Source organism: Mastomys coucha, unplaced genomic scaffold, assembly GCF_008632895.1.
Source record: "Mastomys coucha isolate ucsf_1 unplaced genomic scaffold, UCSF_Mcou_1 pScaffold15, whole genome shotgun sequence".
Classification (NCBI taxonomy): domain Eukaryota; kingdom Metazoa; phylum Chordata; class Mammalia; order Rodentia; family Muridae; genus Mastomys; species Mastomys coucha.
The window spans coordinates 52395540-52414606 of NW_022196897.1; the positions used below are offsets into that span (position 1 = coordinate 52395540).

Sequence of the window (19067 nt, forward strand, 5' to 3'; positions counted from 1 at the left end):
GAACCCCATTTATTTCTAAACATGCACTTCTTTCTCTGGCCAAAAGATACCGAGCAGGAATTGAAAGATTTTCAAAGTCTAGGGTATCATTTATAGATACTCCATGCCACATGAAATCACTATCTCTGCTCCAGGCACTCTACTACATCCTTCACTTGCCTGTCACTACTGAGAATTATCATGTGTACCTGAAATGTCACCTGACATGAATAATATTAATCAAAGCTTCTAGCATCACTAGCAAATACTTGGGCCAAGGTTTTACCTGTTCCAATTCCACACTCTCCTAGGCTACAGACATCAAAAAATTAGTCTGTTATGCATGTGCCAGGATCAAGGCAAAAAAGCACTGTTTAATTAAGGAAAACAATATGTAGCAATGTAGTCAAGAATAAGACCAGAAAGAGAAGAGTTAAGGGAGAAAGTAGGGGTATCTTACCATGAAGACGAAAGTGGCATAAGGACATAGTCTCTAAGAATATTCAGCTGGGTTTAAAAAGAAATTGCCTTTTGCTTCATTTCTTTGGGACAAATGTTCCTGCCTGATTTGATAGAAATGGTATTTTCTCTGCATATACCTCTGAGCCATAGTCTGAGATGCAGAGATAGTACTTGCTGGAACCAGCTCAGTCAGTATGCTTGAATAAGCAGAATTATTCCTCTAAGCTATCTGAAATGGAGCTGACTTCCCAATAAGCAAATCATAACGCAGAAGAATGGAAAAGACAAACACTTATTCCCCGCAACTAGTGCTTACATTAATCTGATTAATTAAAGCATGAATGAAAAGTATTTACTTGTGCCTGTTGTAAAAGAGCAGCATTAAATTACTTCTTCACCCTGGGAGACACACTGTGATTCTTGGCTCCCTTTCTGTTTTTAGCCTCATTGCTTTCTCATGTTTCCCACTAGTTGAAGCTGGGCCAGTGCATCCCTACTGAAGAGGGTTGTGCAGTTTTGTTGATGGCTGAGTTTAAAGAACATCAGGGATGTTATGTCAAAATGAAGCACAATACTTTCGTCAGACAAGCTTATGAAGATGTCCGCCCAAAAACTATCCAAGATGAAGCAAGAAGATGAGAGTCATTTTCACCTTTCTAAGGACATTCCCAGGTCTTAGTTTCCCACACAGTTTTCTCTTATATAATCAAGGTTTCTATAAAAATTGTTTACAAGCAGCAGGTTTGTTGCAATATTTTATCTGTTCCTTCTCTAGGCATGTGATGGTTTATATATCCTTGGCCCAGGGAGTGGCACTATTAGGAGGTGTAGCCTTGTTGAAGTAGATGTGTCACTGTGGGCATGGGCTTTAATACTCTCATCCTAGCTGCCTTGGATCCAGTCTTCTCCTGGCAGCATTCTGATGAAGACAGAACTCTCAGCTCCTCCTGCACCATGCCTGCCTGGAGACTGCCATGCTCCTGCATTGATGCTAATGGACTGAACCTCTGAACCTGTAAACCAGCCCCAATTAAATGTAGTTCTTGTAAGAGTTGCCTTGGTCATGGTACCTGTTCACAGCAGTAAAACCATAACTAAGACAGTGAGGTATGCCAACGTGTCACAGGCAATAAAGCATTTCTGAAACTGTTTCAAAAAAAAAGGATGCTTCAGTGGCCAGTTGTGGTGGCACATGCTTATAACCCAAGCAATGCAGGCTTGTTATATAACAAGATCTTGGCTCATACAAAGGAAAAAGAAAGAGAAAGAGAAGAAGAAATAGAGGGAAGGGAGGAAGTAGGAGTTATTAAAGAGTCTTTGAAATAAAATCCACTTACAAAACTCAGCTAAAATTGTTCAAACAAACTTCCTTTTACCAAGGTTTCATGCTGTCTTCAGAATCTACCAATAACCTGGCAATGTGTGTCCATAGCAGCCATATTAAATATGGGAATGAGACTTAAAGTTATCTCTTGACTTCATTTTTAAAAATCTTTATTTTTTAAAAAAAGACCATGGAGTTACTAGGTTTTTTTTTTTTAAAAAAAAAAAAAAAAAAACACAGAAATGAAAATAATTACATAGGAAGCAAATTACAATCGGAATAAATTTAACTCATAATTAATTATGTATGACACTGAATGCCATAGAATGGAAGCCATTAGACTATCAAATTTCTTGGCAAGAAAAGCAATATGCAAAGTCATGCTTAAATACCCATTAAGGTTTATTTTCTTAAACATCAAGGGTTTTTTTTGTTTTTTATTAAAGGATTTAGACAAGGGCTTGGGAGATGGTTCAGCCATTAAAGGCTCACAACCAAATGATTAAGATTTAGAAAAGATAGAAGGCAAGAAAGGAAAGGAGAATGTTTATCTAGTAATCTACAATGTGTTCTTGAGCTTTTCCCAAATTACAAGCTATTTAGTCCAGTGACAGATTCATCAAACATATGCGGGGAAGGAATCTACAGCGCAAGAAGTTCTCACTAGATGTTTCTATGGGTTCTTGTCTTTCTTTTCAGGGAGGCTTTGGCCTCTTTCTTGCTGGTGACTCTGGAAGCTTACTAGTTTTGTCACTTGTCATCCCTGCTCATGTTGTGAAATAAGTCCTATTTAGATAGTTGGTCATGTTGTCACCTCATCTACTCCAAAGTGTCTTGCTTTCCCCTCTGGGAGCCTGCACGGAGCCCATGAATGTGGAGAAGCTCAGGCAGTTGATGAAACAGGAACAGTTAGAAAGGGTTTGCTTCCGTGTCTTCAAATTTCACAAGACAAATTTACTGGAGGGGCAAAGTCAGAAAGGAGAGCCTGGGAGCTATTTCTAGGGTGAAGGTGTCGCTCTGATCCTTTGCTTCTGCCCACAGTTTTAATAATACTTTGTTCAGCACCCACACTCATGCTTTCAACCCAGCTGGGGCCTCTTTAGATTTGCAGTTTGCCTCTTGCTTTCACGGAGATTGAGTAAATGGAGGAGGTGCAGCAATGGCGGAATTAAGTCAACAGTGGTAACTGAGTGTGACAATGCCTTACATTCATGCCATGGGGAGGAAAGGCAAGCCAGAGCAGTTCTGTGGACACTGCTACCAGGCTCTTGCTGGCAAAAATTTCAACACAGTCTCATAGTAGATGATCATTTCAGAAATATCCTCACAAGTACACGTTCATGGGATGGACCCTCATAGCAACCTCATGTGCATTTAGGTGAGAGAGGGGATCAATAATACTGTGTACTATGGGACTTGGCTTTTAGTGGTTGGGGGAAATCTTCAGGGCCTCAGTGTTCAAGGTCAGTGGCTTGGAAGATGGATGGCATTAGAAAAAAAGGTAAGAAAGAAGAGAACAGTGCTTCCAAATGGCACAGTACTTTGAAGGAGAGAGAGAGAGAGAGAGAGAGAGAGAGAGAGAGAGAGAGAGAGACAGAGACAGAGACAGAGAGAGACAGAGAGACAGAGAGAGAGACAGAGAGACAGAGAGACAGAGAGACAGAGACAGAGACAGAGACAGACAGAGACAGAGACAGAGAGACAGAGAGACAGAAATACATATTGTAACTATGAGTGTTGACCAATCTTAAAGCTAAGGGAACATCATGGAGATGGGGTAGAGGTCTCTCTCTCAGCAAAGAACAAAACAAAACAAACAAACATTGTATAAATGCATCACTGATTTTCTGTACCCATTCCTCTGTTGAAGGACATCTGGGCTCTTTACAGCTTCTAGCTATTATACATAAGGCTGCTATGACCATAGAGTCCTTGTTATATGTTGGATTATCTTTTGGGTATATGCCCAGGAGTGGTATAGTTGGGTCCTAAAACAGTACTATGTCCAACTTTCTGAGAAACTGGCAGGCTGATTTCCAGAGTGGTTGTACCAGCTTGCAATCCCATCAACAATGGAGGAGTGGTCCTCTTTCTCCACATCCTCACCAGCATCTGCTGTCACCTGAGTTTTTCATCTTAGCCATTCTGACTGATGTGATATGGATTCTCAGGGTTGTTTGATTTGCATTTCCCTGATGACTAAGAATGTTGAATATTTCTTTAGGTGCTTCTCAGCCATTTGGTATTCCTCAGCTGAGAATTCTTTGTTTAGCTCTGTACCCCATTTTTGTGGTATATTTATACAATAGAGTACTTCTCAGCTATTAAAAACAATGAATTCATGAAATTCTTAGGAAAATGGATGGAATTAGAAAATACCATCCTGAGTGAGGTAATACAGTCACAAAAGAACACACACAGTATATACTCACTGATAAGTGAATATTAGCCCGAAAGCTTGGAATACCCAAGATACATTTCACAGACCACATGACGCTCAAGAAGAAGGAAGACAAAGTGTGGGTGCTTCAGTCCTTCTTAGAAGGGGGAACAAAATACTCATGGGAGGAGATACTGAGACAAAGTGTGGAGCAGAGACTGAAGGAAAGGCCATCCAGAGACTGCCCCACCTGGGGATCCATCCATATACAGTCACCAAATGCAAACACTAATGTGGATGCCAAGAAGTGCTTGCTGACAGGAGCCTGATACAGCTGTCTCCTGAGAGGCCAGAGCTTGACAAATACTGAGGCAGATGCTTGCAGCCAACCATTGGATTGAGCACTAGGTCCTCAATGGAGGAGTTAGAGAAAGTACAGAAGGAGCTGAAAGGGTTTGCAACTCATAGGAAGAACAACAATATCAACCAACCAGACCTCCCAGAGCTCCTAGGGACTAAATCAGCAACCAAAGAGTACACATGGAGGGACCCATGGTTCCTGCTGCATCAATGGGAGGAGAGGCCCTTGGTCCTGTGGGGGTTCTATGCCCCAGTATAGGGGAGTGCTGAGGGGAGGTGGGAGTGGGCGGGTGGGGGAGCACCCTCATAGAAGCCGGGAGAGGAAGGATGGGATGGGGGTTTCTGGAGGGGAAACCGGAAAGAGGATAACGTTAGAAATGTAAATAAATGAAATATCCAATAAAGAAAGAAAGAAAAAAATCAAACAAAACAAACCAAAACAAACTATAATAACAAGGAAAAAAAAAACAAGAATCTTATCACAAAATACATTCCTAAGCCTGCATCCTTAGAGAGAAATGAGTCACAGAGTGATATTTCTGTTTAGAAGGGACAGCTATAATTAGTTCTTGATTAGAAAAAATATTATTCTGAATAATGGAGAGATGGTTATGAAGTTAGGGGCACTGGCTGCTGTTCCAAGGACCAAGGTTTGATTCCCAGCACCCAAATGTTGGGCTCTCAGACCCAGAGGATCTGACACTATCTTCTGACCTCCACAGGCATCAGGCAAGCCTGTGGTCCCCAGCTATACCTGCAAACAAAACACCCACTAAGATGAGATAGTATGAGTATAGTTGCCAGTAACTGGCACATTGCATACTTTTTTTTTTCTGCTTCAAAGTGAGTTGCTCCCAGTTGAGAACCCGTTCCATCATCCTACCCAAAGTGCAGTTTCAAACCTGCCAATTGTAAATATTTTCCTATCTCAAAAAAAGCCACTCTGGGGAGAGTGAGTGGGATTTGTACTAGTATAGAAGAAATCTTTAGAATATGCTTTAAGCTATATTTAAAAAAGTGTGCATAACTATTAGCCCATTAGATAAGATTTCCAGATTCAGTGTTGGCTTGAATTAAACATGATGTTCTTTACACTTAAGAGGCCATTATCAGATGGAAATTAGGGAGAGATACTGTCAGAGCAGAGGCTCAGGAGGCCTGGGCACATGGAGGGAAACCTGAGCCTTGTTGCTTTCAGCTCAACTGCCATTCTGTTTGTCCCAACAGCAGAACTCCCACTCACGTATTTTAAGCTCTCCGTGCTGGTACGCTGTTCTAAACTTACAGGGCTGGATGACTCCTAACTAACAAGTGTTAAAAATACTGATTGTAGCTTGGGGAATTTTTTTTTTATGTGTGGGTGAAGAATTTTCCTTCTACCCAAAGTTCAATTGAAGAAGGCTTTTTAATGTTTATTTTCAAACACACGGATTTGGGAGCCATGAAATCAGTTCTCTGAACTGATTGAGAGATGGGTTCACTCTGTCTCCTCTTTGGAACTGGTGGACACTAATGTATGCAGGGTCCCACTTCACTAGGCACACTCTGACCACCCTCGAGGAGATGGTCAGAGCTACAGATCCCTCCATCCTGTTCAGGGCAGGTGAGCTAATATGGTCTTCTCTATATATAATCAGAGCAACTTGATGGACCAATGTTTTCAATAGTATGTGCTGTAGAACATTAGCCCCCAGAGATGGTTCAAAGGGAAAAATGAGTTCTAAGAGAAGACTCTCAGAGAAAGAATAACCACAACTCATGTTAGTCCTTTAGAGACCCAAAACATATTTCAGGATAATATATTTTCAATTTATTATGTGCTTCTCAATAATCTCTTCTTCCGAAAGGCAAGGATGTGGGCATGAATGCCAGGTAACTACAAATACAAAGTTGAGGACAACACCCAAGGAGGGGAAATAGAAAGTGGGCACCTAACAACCTCATGAAGCTGAGCCCCTTCTCGTTGCCTGTACTCTCCAGCAAAAGATACTATTTCATCCTTTCTGAGCTTAGCTGTTTTCCAGTTTTCATTGTTTTGCTATGCAGTTTACACACCTCTCATTATACACAACATTCTTAAGGGATTCTTATTATTTTTTCTCACTCTCAGATTCATTTATCATTTTTCATTATTGATTTATAATAAATAAAAATATTTATTATATTTTCTCATTCAGTTTAATAGGTGTACTAGTAGGGCTAGTGTGTTATGTCAATGCATGCATACAAGTGTGTTATGTCAGTGCATGCATACAAGTGTGTTATGTCAGTGCATGCATACAAGGCGCCAGTGCATAGTGATTAGGTCAGATATTGGTGTGTCTATCACCTCATATTTATTATTTCTTCATGCTGGGACCATTCAACATATCTCGTAGTTATTTCTAGTGGTAAAGACTGTCTATAATCATTTACCCTCCTGCTAAAATGTACACTCACATGTACTTCAAAGCTTCAGACATCTTCATCCATTGTCTATAAAAATCCGTTTTGTATCTTAAAAATCAAATTCCTAAGAAATACATGTAGGACATGTATATATTATATATATGGCAGGACTGAACCTGCCATGGTATTCTTTGATTCCGATTTACTGACTACAACCCAGGCCCCGACCCATAATTTTCCTCACCATTCTCTAGTTCCTGGTTGGGGTTACTCAGTAACTTTCTATGAAACGAAAGTGAACGTTGTTGCTGATAACTTGACCATTTTGGGATAGGAGACCTACGGTGGGACTGGGCTCTATGTTTTCTTTTCTTTCTTTCTTTTTTTTTTTGCTCTATGTTTTCTTAATGTTGGTTATCATTTGGTCACATGATCCTGTAACCTGCCAAGTAACTGAGACTTGAACTCTCATCATGTGTTGGGCAGTGAAATGAAAGGCTTGGTGAACATAGAGTATTAACTCTACTACTCGGGAGCTTGGATTCACATCATCAACTTGGTTGTACTGCTTTGAAAACTACTCTAACAACTCTGGGTAGAATAGGACCAAATGTCCCTACAGAGAACTGATCATTCTTTCCACTCAGGCATTAGATGGTTTGGTGGAAATAAGTTTGCTTCGAAATCCAGTGGGCAGGTTGCTAGTTCTTTGTCCAGATGTGAGTCTTCTGTTAAGTCATGATTTTAGTCAAAGTTTTCCAGAAAAGAACAATCAGTAGGAGACAGGAGGAGGAAGGAAAGAGGGGAATGAGGGAAGAAGGCATAAAAAGTGTTGATAGATAATAGATAATAGTTATAGATTATAGATAGATGATAAATAGATGGATAACAAGTAGAAAATGGGTAATAAGTAACCAGGCTTAAGATTAATTACAAGAAGTGACTCATGAAATAATGAATGCAGAGAAGAGTTCCAGCAAGCCACCTTCAAGTTGGAGAACCAAGGAAGGTAGTGCCAGGGCTCAGAGCCATGAGCTAGAAAAGCTGATGGTATAAGAGCTTAGTCTAGGGTCAAAGGCTTGGGACTTGATAACATGGTAGACCACTGAACCAAGTCTCAAAGTCCAAGAGCTGTAGAATCCAAAAACAAAACAAGACATCAACAAAAACACCAGCAACAACAACAAACCCAGGTATTTAGGAGAAGAGGGAAGGGGGAATCTCAGCTCCTAAAAGAAAAGAAAAACATTGCCTTTTTCTGTTTTGGTTCTGTATGGTTATCTACCATTTGGATGATACCCTCCCATACTGGGTGAATGTAGATTTTCTTTACCCGTTCTGTGGGTTCAAATGTCAGTCTCTTCCAGAGACAGCTCAGAAAAATACCAAGAAATAACATTGTATTGTTATTGGTACACTTTAATGTAGTTATATTCGATCCTAAAACCAACCTAACAACTATAGAAATGTTTGCTGAGGAAAAGTTTCTCTATTTGTGAGACAAAAATTTTTGTTTTTGTTGTCTTCATCTCAACACAGTATCTTGTTATGTAGGAATTAAAGCAGATAATCAGAGCTACCTGGCTCTTAGTTAGAAATCATTTTAGCAAACCTCTGACTCATATTTAAGTTCTTGCAAATTTCTGTCTTCTAAGACAGATATCCACACATAGAATTATTATTTAAACTTTCTTGTGTGGCACAGAAAGTAATAGTAACAATTAGACCTTCATATGTGGTTTTTCTTCTTCCCCTAGAGCATGGGTTCTCATCTTTCCAAATGCTGTGACTTTTTAATACAGTTCCTCATGCTGTGGTGACCCCCAACTATAAAGCTATTTCTGTTGCTACTTCATAACTCTAGTTTTCCTATTGTTATGAATCATGGAATAAGTATATGTGTTTTCTAATGGTCTCAGGTGACCCCTGTGAAAGGGTGTTTGACACCCAATGGCATCACAACCCACTTATTGAGAAGCACTGCCATAGAACCACTGTGAACCCGGAATACCATTTCTAAATCTCCCCCCCCCATTGTCTTAATGTATAGTCTTAATGATTGTTCAGATATTACCTTCATTTTTCAGTATTTTCATATACAAGTGTGTCTTGTGTGCTCCACTCCTCCAACACTATAGCTCATCATTAGAGTGTGAGTTCAAGTTAAATCTCAAAATTGGTTCTTGGTTCTTGGTTCTTGGTTCACCACCTCTGTACACTTCATTTTTATTTGATAGGGTGGACTTGGTCCTGGCTGTAACCATGGCTTAGGATGATATTTATGATCATTACTTTTCTGTTTTATCTGTAGTGTATATGGCACATATATACATATGGTGTATATGTGCACATATATATGAATATGCAAGTATACTCCCCTGTTCATAAAGAGGGCCATGCCACAGATTGATGTGGGATGTCTTCCTCTACCACAATCACCTGATTTTTTTTGAGACATAGTCTCTCACAGAACCTTGGGTTCAAGTTTTTTTTTGCTAGATTGAGTAGCCACTGACCATATGGATCCACCTGTCTCTACCACCCAATGCTTGAATTATAAGTATACACCATCATATCTGACTTTTATGTGGGTACTTGGGAATCAAATTCAAGTCCTTATGTATGAGAAACACAAGAGATGCTCGTGTGCATGTGCTAACAGGTGTGTAAACAATTCTAAAAGAAGAATTCACTGTTTTAATCAAGCATATCCTGTCACTTCTAGATCTTTCTAGTCATTAATGAATAACTATAAATTTTATCATCCTGCTTGTCACATTTACTGATTTTTAAAAAGGTAAAATGTTTTACATGTTTCTTTAAAATACATCTGAAGCCTTTGCTCTCCCATAAGGTCTCCTGTCTTCTTCTCTCAAACAGACTTCATGGTCTGATGGCTAGAGTAGCTAGGAGCACATTTCTCTCTTGGGGAAACTCCGACCCATTTCCATTTATTCTGGATGCGGGTCCTGCTGAGTAGAAGAATCTACTACAAATAAAGTCTCCTTTGAGGCTTGGATCACTCTTTCACCTATGTCACTAAATGATCATGACTTATCAAAGACTGAATACATCACTGGTTGTCCAAAGCCCTTCTGCATCCCTAACTTTATCCAATACCATATGCATACATACATACATATATACAATATACATATATATATATACATATACACACATACATATATGTGTCTGTATATGTACATACAGACACATATATGTATAATGTATATTATATAGATAATGTATTCTATAGATATATTAACAAACCCTTGTAAGCTATTTGTCTTATTTTGGTCATTTTTTTTCTATTTTGGTATCATAGTGACTAGATACTCTTACCAGGGGATTCTAAATTAACAATTTCAGATCAAGGAGACTCCAGTCAAGTAAAAGATACAGAAAGAAAAAGAAAAAAATAAAGAAAAAATAAAAGAGACAGAAAATTGATCTAAATAGACGTGTCTTGACGAGCTTTCTGTTACTGTAACCAAATATCTTCAATAACTAACTTAAGAGGACATAAGTTGAAGGCCCACTTAAGAAAGCCAAATTAAACGAACCATACAAAATTAGACAGACATCTACACATGCATACATACATGCACATACACACACTTCCACACAAACATGGACACACACACATTTGCACACACTTGTGCACATATACAGAGTGGGTCTTTGAGGAATCACAATTTTACTGATTCCAACCTACAACCAATAGATCCCTTTTTAAGGGGGCTTTGGTTAGACACTAACCATGTCATACCAGGAGCCCATGGGAGAACAAAACCATATGCCCTATTTATTGCCCATAGCATAATAAGAGAGGTCCTTTAATCCTCTCAAAGGTGTGCATCCAGTGACATGAATACCTCCTACCATATATTTAATAACCCACCCACCTTCTCATAATACCACCCTGATGCTCAAGCCATTAATACATAGGCCTTCCAGTGACATATTCACAATGCAAATGATGGCATTGCATATTTTTGGAACTGTCCTCTTCTGTAATTTCAGAAACAGAACAACTGGCACCTCCTAGGCCACCTTACTCTTGAATTTCCTCTTGAACTCACATGGCTCCAGCCTTGCTGCCTTGCCTGTAGCGAAGGGGGAGTCGAGGCTGTGTCTAATTGTGAGGGCTCTGTCTCCTCTTTACAATTCATATCCACACTTCATATTCATTGGTATAAGGACTTTGTCCAGTTCAGCCCTTGGAAACCTCATAGCCTGGGATCTCATCTACTCACTGGACAGAGATGAGTCTTCCAAAGGTCTTTCTTGAGTGAGATCAACTCAAAACAAGATTGCTTTCCCCTAGCTTGAGTTCTCTAGGCCACTGAGAGCTGAAATTGCCAGAGAGCTAAAGGAGAGATTTACCTAAAGCTCTTGAATCAAGTGAGCTTTTCCTTTAAGCTGATAATGGCTAATGTCAGCAATAACAACGATGATCTGCTTAGAAAAACTAAACACCATAAAATGTGATCTCAAGAACTATTGAAAAAGATGGACTTGACAACCAGTCATCTACCAGCCAGGGAGATTTTTTTTTTTTTTGTGAACCCTTGTTGAGTGTATTGTGGCGTAGGGGTCGGAGAATGGGAGTTTGTATAAGTGGTTCTTATCTGCTGGATCTCGTTGTTTGCTCCAGGAGAAAATGCACCTCCCAATTAGCAGTGTCAGGACAACCTAAACGTGCTCACTTACCCACAGCAGGGAGCTGCCAGCCAGCAAAACTGTGTTTCTGGAGCCACTAACAGGAGCTGGAGAGGCTTAGAGCAACTGTAAGAATTCGTTGCTACCCGCTGGGTTTTGGTGTGCTCCTTTCCTTCGTTTTGGAGTGCTCCTTTCTTTTCAAAAGTTACCCTCTGGAAAGGGAAGGAACTGAAGGGGTCTCTACGGGTCTTGTTCTTCTCCTTTGCCTTCACTTGTTCTCTCTTTCTCTCTCTCCCTCTCTCTCTCTCTCTCTCTCTCTCTCTCTCTCTCTCTCTCTCTCTCTCTCTCTCTCTCTCTCTCTCTCTCTGTTGTTAGTATCTTGCAAGTCTATAGCCTCTACCCACCCTCATCCCTGTTTCCTTTTCTGATAATCCTTCCAGTCCTTAACAAACCTGTTCTTAAATGCCACAGCAGAGACACTCCCTTTTATTGATTCTTTGTGAATTTCACATTATATACCCTAATCCCACTCATCTCCCCATCCCCCATCTCCGCCCTTTACCTGTGCAACTTCCCCCCCAAAACACCGCCCAAAATAAAAATAAATAAGTGAAAATAAAACAAAATGAAAAAAAAAACAAACAAACAAAAATCAAACAACAAAAACATATCACTGGGGAAGCTGTGGTGTGTCACAGTGTGTGTCACACAGTATAACCTTTCGTCCAAACATCTTTGCTTGCCAATGTTCACTGCAGTGAGTCATTCATCTTGTTTGAGACCTCTGCTTTATTAAGTCTGGATGCTGACCTGCGCTACATTTGGATATCCTGTTGTTGACCTGTGCCATGGAGACCCTGCAGCTTTGGATCTGCAGGACCTGACACTTCAGGTGCTCTAGCATTTCTTGGAAGGGGTAGATGTTAGGGTGGGCCAACTCAAAACCCTGAATCTGGGCTTGGGTGGTAGCTGAGTTTTTCAGCCTTCTACCTCTCCTCTCCTAGCTCATGCTTTTTGGGCCTCCTTTCTAGCAACCACAACACCAGGGCCAATTCAACCACACTGGTCACTCTCCAGTTCTGCCCAGGCCAGGGGACTGGGTAGGCAATATCTCCTGGTCCCATGCCACAGCAACAACCCAAGGCCCCCATCTCTGTTAAGCCCAGAGTGCTGTCAGATGGATGCACAGGTATTGATGTCCTGGCTCTCTAAAGAACAGGGCTACTGTGTGGAGGTGCGGTCACAGGGACAAAAGTAACTGGAGTTTCTGGGTGTATTAAACCTGTCTGTTCTTTGTCAAATAAGAAAAAAAAAAGTGCTTTAGATTCGGAGGGATGGGAAGAGGTAGAGAGAGAAGGAGGGACTTCCAAAGAGAACCTTCCATTCCCATCTAACCGTACTGACTCACAAAAGTGATGAATAACTTAGGTAGAGACAAAAATTGTAAAGGTCAGTGGAATCATTTCCTCAGTTTGTATCTCCTTCTCAAGGAGTTCCCAGAAAGATCTCGAGTGCCAAAGACTAAAGTCTGAGTTAAATTTAGCATGTGGCATTTTCTAGCCTTTTTTTCAGTCTTTAAAAGAGAAAATAATTGTAATAAAACTTATTTCACAGACCACTTTGGAATGTAATGAGATGATTTGTACAAAGTGCTTACTTAGTACATTGCCCCATCAAAAACATAAAATATAATTTATGCTTTAATATTTCCTCTTGATAATACTGGAAAAGCTGCTTGTCTAAATTTGTTTATAAGAATTAGAAGGTCTTAGCCATCCCAGGTTTTGCCCTGTTTTTTGTTTGTTTGTTTTGTTTTGCTTTCCTTCATCTCTACATTCATAACATGTTGTGTTGGTTATATTTTATGTATTTAGGACAAACTAACGTCTCTTAAAAGGAGAGACTCTCAGTTACAAAACTGCCTCTATCAGACTGGCCTATGGAATGTCTGTGGGGTATTTTCTTGACTGATGGCTAAAGTGAGAGCACATTGTGGGCACTTCTATCTCTAGGCAGGTGTTCCTGGGTTGTATAAGAACATTAAGAACACAGGCTGAGCATGTTCTGAGAGCAAGCTAATAAGCAGTGTTCTGTGGTCTCCGTTTCAGTTCCTGCCTCCAGGTTCCTACATTGTGCTGATTAAGCACTCAAATTGATCCTGGACACGACGACAGTGCATTACTCGATACCCGCCTTTATATTTTGATATATGTCTTTAACAGTTCTATGGCTGGGCCACTTCCTAAGCTGCATGTGACTATCCACCTCCTGCCAACATTCCCAAGCCATTACGTACTAAGATCTACTACATTCCATCTTAGCAGCTCTGTCCCAGTTGGGCAACCCTCCTGGGGCCACTCGCTGGCTCCAGCATGGCATCTATGCTCTCTGTCCTGCACCTTCTCAGGCGTGCAGTCTTGATTCTCCTCCCGGCATGGTGGATCTTTCTTCTTTCCTCCTTCCTAAGTCCCTTGTCCCAGAATCCTAAAAGTCCCGTCTCTGTTTGCCCTGCCTAGCCATTGGCTGCTGGCAACTTTATTCACCAATCAAAACCAACTGGGGGCAGGGTCCCTCAGTGTCTTGCATATGCATGTGAAGATTCTCGAGCAATTTTGAGGATCCAAATTAACATAATACAAGCTGCATTAGACCAAACCCACTACACCCTGTGTTCCTGCCCTGACTTCTCTTCGTGATGGACTATAAGCTATAACACTAAATAACCCCTTCCTCCCCTAGGTTGCTTTTTGGTCACAACACTTTTCACAGAGAGATTAAACTAAAACATATACTGTGGAATTTCAATAACTTGTGTTACTGGAACTAGTGTAGTAAGATTCTTTTGTTATCAGTAGTAGCAGATTCTGAACATAGCATGAGAAAGCTACTCCTTAGGGCCTGGAAAGATGGTTCAGGAGTTAAGAGCAGTTGGTATTTTAACAGAGAACCTCATCAATCCCCAACACCCACATCAGGCAGTTGGCAACCTCCTGTAACTCCAGCTCTGTGGTATCAGATGTGACCTCTCTGGGCACCACATTCTTGTGTATGTACCTGTACATAGAAGCGCAAACAGATGCATAATTTAAAACATAAAACAAGCTGGGCAGTGGTGGTGCACGCCTTTAATCCCAGCGCTTGGGAGGCGGAGGCAGGTTGAGTTCGAGGCCAGCCTGGTCTACAGAGTGAGTTCCAGGACAGCTGGTCTACAGAGTGAGTTCCAGAACAGCCAGGGCTACACAGAGAAACCCTGTCTTGAAACAAACAAACAAACAAACAAACAAACCAAAAAACAACAAAACAAATCATACAAAGTATTTTTCTTCTTCTATTGTGAAGGCCTGCAATGTAGTAATGCTGGCATTACAGGAAAAGCATTAGACATGGAATTAATGTTTCCAATATGTACTGAGTTGGCCAGGAAAAGTCTGCTACTGAAAAGATGTTAGCAGACTTTTATTTTTTCATTAATACCGTTTTATGAAATTGTATAAATTAAATTATGGTTTGGAATTTCTGCATTCATTTTTATTTCTTTGATGAGCCTGTTTCACATGTGAAAACTGAGGCAAGAAAAAAACAAAACACAGTTAGGTATAAACAAGACTTTGAGTTTCATTACTTCCTCTATCCGAGGACTGGCATGACTAGGTGAGGGAGAACTTTCAAGAGGAAAATAAAAAAGCGTGTCATATCCAAGAGTCAAAATTTACTTGAAGTAAAATATGACTAGTTTTCCTGCTAAAATTAAAATAATTTTGAAAACAAAGATATTAAATATTAGGCTTTTATCGTTGAAGCAAAGCAACAGAAGAGGGAAATTGCACTGGGAGATCTTATCATGGGTTTGTTGCTGCTAGCAAGGTGAATCAAACTACCTGATTTCAGAAAAAGAAGTGTACTGTGCATATAAATATGTGTACATATACACATTTTTTTCTGCATAAATTTACAAATACCTTATGGAGGAAGCAATGTTAATGTTTTTTCTACTTTCTTAAGATAAATAAAACATTCTAGATGAGACTAAAAGTTTTTACATAAAAATAAAGTTGTAAGAGTCACCTCATACTGTGCTTCCCTCTCTTATCCTCTGCTTCCCTCTCCCTCTCAGAAAACAACCTAAGAGTGTAAAGCTCTAGTTTCAAGGCAGACATTGTTTAACCAATAAATTTAACACATAGTGTCTGTATATCCGTGTGTGTGTGTGTGTGTGAGAGAGAGAGAGAGAGAGAGAGAGAGAGACAGAGACAGAGACAGAGACAGAGACAGAGACAGAGAGAGAAACATATTTTAGATAACTCGGTGAAAGTGCATGCTATTTACTTCATTGATTTCATACTTTACAACAAGCATATTAAATGAAACAGGAATTAAAGCAGAAAAATGCTAGTATTTGTACAATGAAAACACAAAAGTAATGCACAAATTCTTTTGCTAGGACATTCATCCATTCATTATCTGGGCATAATTCATGTTTCAGGTATGTGTTAAGGATCCAGGCTTATAAAAGGGAGCAAACTAAAGTGACTGTAAAGAAACCAGAATAGATACAGTGAGGGCAAGGCAAGGTAAGAGACAAGGGTGTGGGCAATTCTCTGAGCACATGCCTGGCCTTGGGTTTTAATGTGGAGGTCACGAGTAGCCACTGGGATGTTTTGAGGAGCACAGAGCACAGTCACAGTTTAAGGTACTATCTCATTCGCAGCACCACACATCAGGCTATCAAACATTGGTAGTGTGTTTTTAGGAGCTTAAGATGTCATTTCTAAAGATACACACAACACCACAACAAGTTAAGCATGTACCCCTGAAGAGGAAAATTTGCTCTAAAACATATGGAGTAAACACTTGTTAAGAAAAAAAAATTAAAAAGAAAAGCACTTAAATATTACAAAGTTATTGTAAAATCCCCTTAAGTTTAAATATCAATTAAAATATATTAATGGTATTTTATGTTTGTGGTAGCTCATCCTTTGATGATATCAGATGGGAGAACGATTTCAAAGAAAGGGAAACTTAATCAACGATGGCATAATCTGTGTAACAGAACTGCAGCATATGGATAATAACGTACAAAGTCATTTTATTAGATCCATCAACACCATGGCTTCTGATTCACAAGCATGCACAGTTTATCAATAAAAAGCGAAATAACTAGCATGGAGGTCGTGGTGCACCCCTGTAGTCTTAGCACTCCAGAGGCAGAGGCAAGCAGATGCCGATCAGTTCGAGGCTAGCCTGGTTTACAGAGTGAGTTTCAGGACATCCAGAGTTTCACAGAGAAATCCTAAAAGCGGGGAGGGCACTGAAGGGATGGCATAGTGATTAGGAGCACTGGCTGCTCTTCCAGAAGACCTGGGTTCAATTATCAACAACTACATGGCAGTTCACAACTCTCTGTACCTCCAGTTCTAGAGGACCTCACACCCTCACACAGACATACATGCAGGCAAAACACCAATGTAGATGGAAAATTTGGAAATGGAGGCACCACATATCTTTAACCCTAGCACTCGGAAGGCAGAGGCAATCCTACCTCTGAGTTCAAGGCTAGCCTGGTCTACAGAATGAGTTTTAGGACAGCCAGGGCTACACAAAGAAACCCTATCTCAGGGGAAAAAATTGTGCCATTAATTATATATTGGATAATATTAGTTTTTGGGCTGATTTAGAACACTCTTTACTTTTAGCTTTTGAATTGTGTGTATATATATTGTGTGCATGTTGGTTTGTTCCCATAAGTACATATGTGTGTGCGCACATGAATATTTTGCCCATGAGTTCAATGTCTGTGGAATCTAAAAAAAAAAAAAAAAAGTGTCAAATCCTATGAAGCTGCAATCACAGGCAGTTGTGGGCCACCTAATGTGGGTGCTGAGAATCAAACTCAAGTCCTCTGCAAGAGCAGTGAATGCTCTTAATCTCCGAGCCATTTTCCCAACCCCTGAGTTAGTATTTTTGAAACAATTTTTTCCCATGGACTTCCATGGTGTTTGTGGTTAATTTTTTTAAAAGATGTATTTATTATCATATTTAAGTACACTGTAGCTGTCTTCAGACGCACCAGAAGAGGGCATCAGATATCATTACAGATGATTGTGAGCCACCCTGTGGTTGCTGGGATTTGAACTCGGGCCCTTGGGAAGAGCAGTAAGTGCTCTTAACCTCTGAGCCATCTCTCCAGTTCCGAAACAATTAAAAAAAAAATCTCATTTTACCAAGATTTTATGACAGCTGGGAGAAAATCTTGGAACAAACACTTCAAGAGGGGCTGCGATTGGGTTTCAGCACCACGGACAGCGCCCGAATCTCTGAATTGGTTCCTGGCGCTGCTTGATGAAGTTGGTTCTGAGAAAAAGACAGAAGATAGACCTTTTTAATGTCAAATGGTTTGTGATCCAGAACTTCATAAACAATTGTAGAAAAAGTACGTAAACTAATATGAATTGAACAGATCATATACTTAGCAAAGGTTTGGTTTTCCGACTTATTTAACAAAGTGGGGAACGTTGAATTCTGCTCCTACTCTCCAAATGAGACCTCGCTTCAGACTATGGTATAGCACAATTATGATATTTCAGATTGCCTATACGGTTTGAGATGTTTCAAAAAGTTTTTTGTTTGCTTGTTTTTGTTTTTTTGTTTTTTTGAGACAGGGTTTCTCTGTATAGCCCTGGCTGTCCTGGAACTCACTCTGTAGAACAGGCCTCGAACTCAGAAATCCGCCTGTTTCTGCCTCGCAAGTGCTGGGATTAAAGGAGTGCGCCACCACTGCCCGGAGTTTCAGAAAGTTTGATTGAGATTTAGTCTTTTCATAAATTCGTCATTCTGTTAACAACAAACATATCCCTTAAGACAATATACTTTCCTACAAAAATATTATCAAAAATGACATGATTAATAATTACAATTATATTGCCGAGCAGTGATGGCGCATGCCTTTAATCCCAGCACTTGGGAGGCAGAGGCAGGTGGATTTCTGAGTTCGAGGCCAGCCTGGTCTACAAAGTGAGTTCAGGACAGCCAGGACTATACAGAAAAACCCTATCTCGAACCCCGCCCCCCCCCCCAATTACAATTATATTCATACAGATCCTTTCAGTAACGTTCTGAAAACTCAAAGTCAGATTTCATTTAAACATAATAAAAAGAAACCAAACTTCAAATGTTAGACCCAATTTTTAAATAAATTTAAAAATGTACTGTGCTCGCTTCAGTAGCACATATACTAAAATTGGAATGATACAGAGAAGATTAGCATGGTCCCTGCGCAAGGATCCCAAATTCATGAAGTGGTCCATTTTTTTTCTTTTTTTTTTTTTCTTTTTTTTTTGGAGGGGAACTTGGGAAAGGAGATATTGTAAATAAAGAAAACATCTAATAAAAAATATAGGAAAAAATTTACATTTGTTTAAAAACACAAAATATAATGACTTTTAGATGTTTAATTTGTAACCAATTAGAATAGTTGAATTAGAACACATTAGATTTCTGAAGTATACACCATTT

At 39.9% G+C, this 19067-nt stretch overlaps 1 protein-coding gene and 1 non-coding gene across 3 annotated transcripts in view; both read left to right on the top strand.

The window, feature by feature from the left end:
• LOC116090245 (sodium channel protein type 2 subunit alpha) overlaps positions 1–19067 on the top strand; it is a 173977-nt gene that overhangs the window by 33517 nt on the left and 121393 nt on the right. The gene's annotated exons all lie outside the window — the stretch shown is intronic.
• Positions 18763–18865, top strand: LOC116092659. Its single transcript, XR_004119398.1, has one exon. It is a non-coding gene; the product is annotated as a U6 spliceosomal RNA (small nuclear RNA).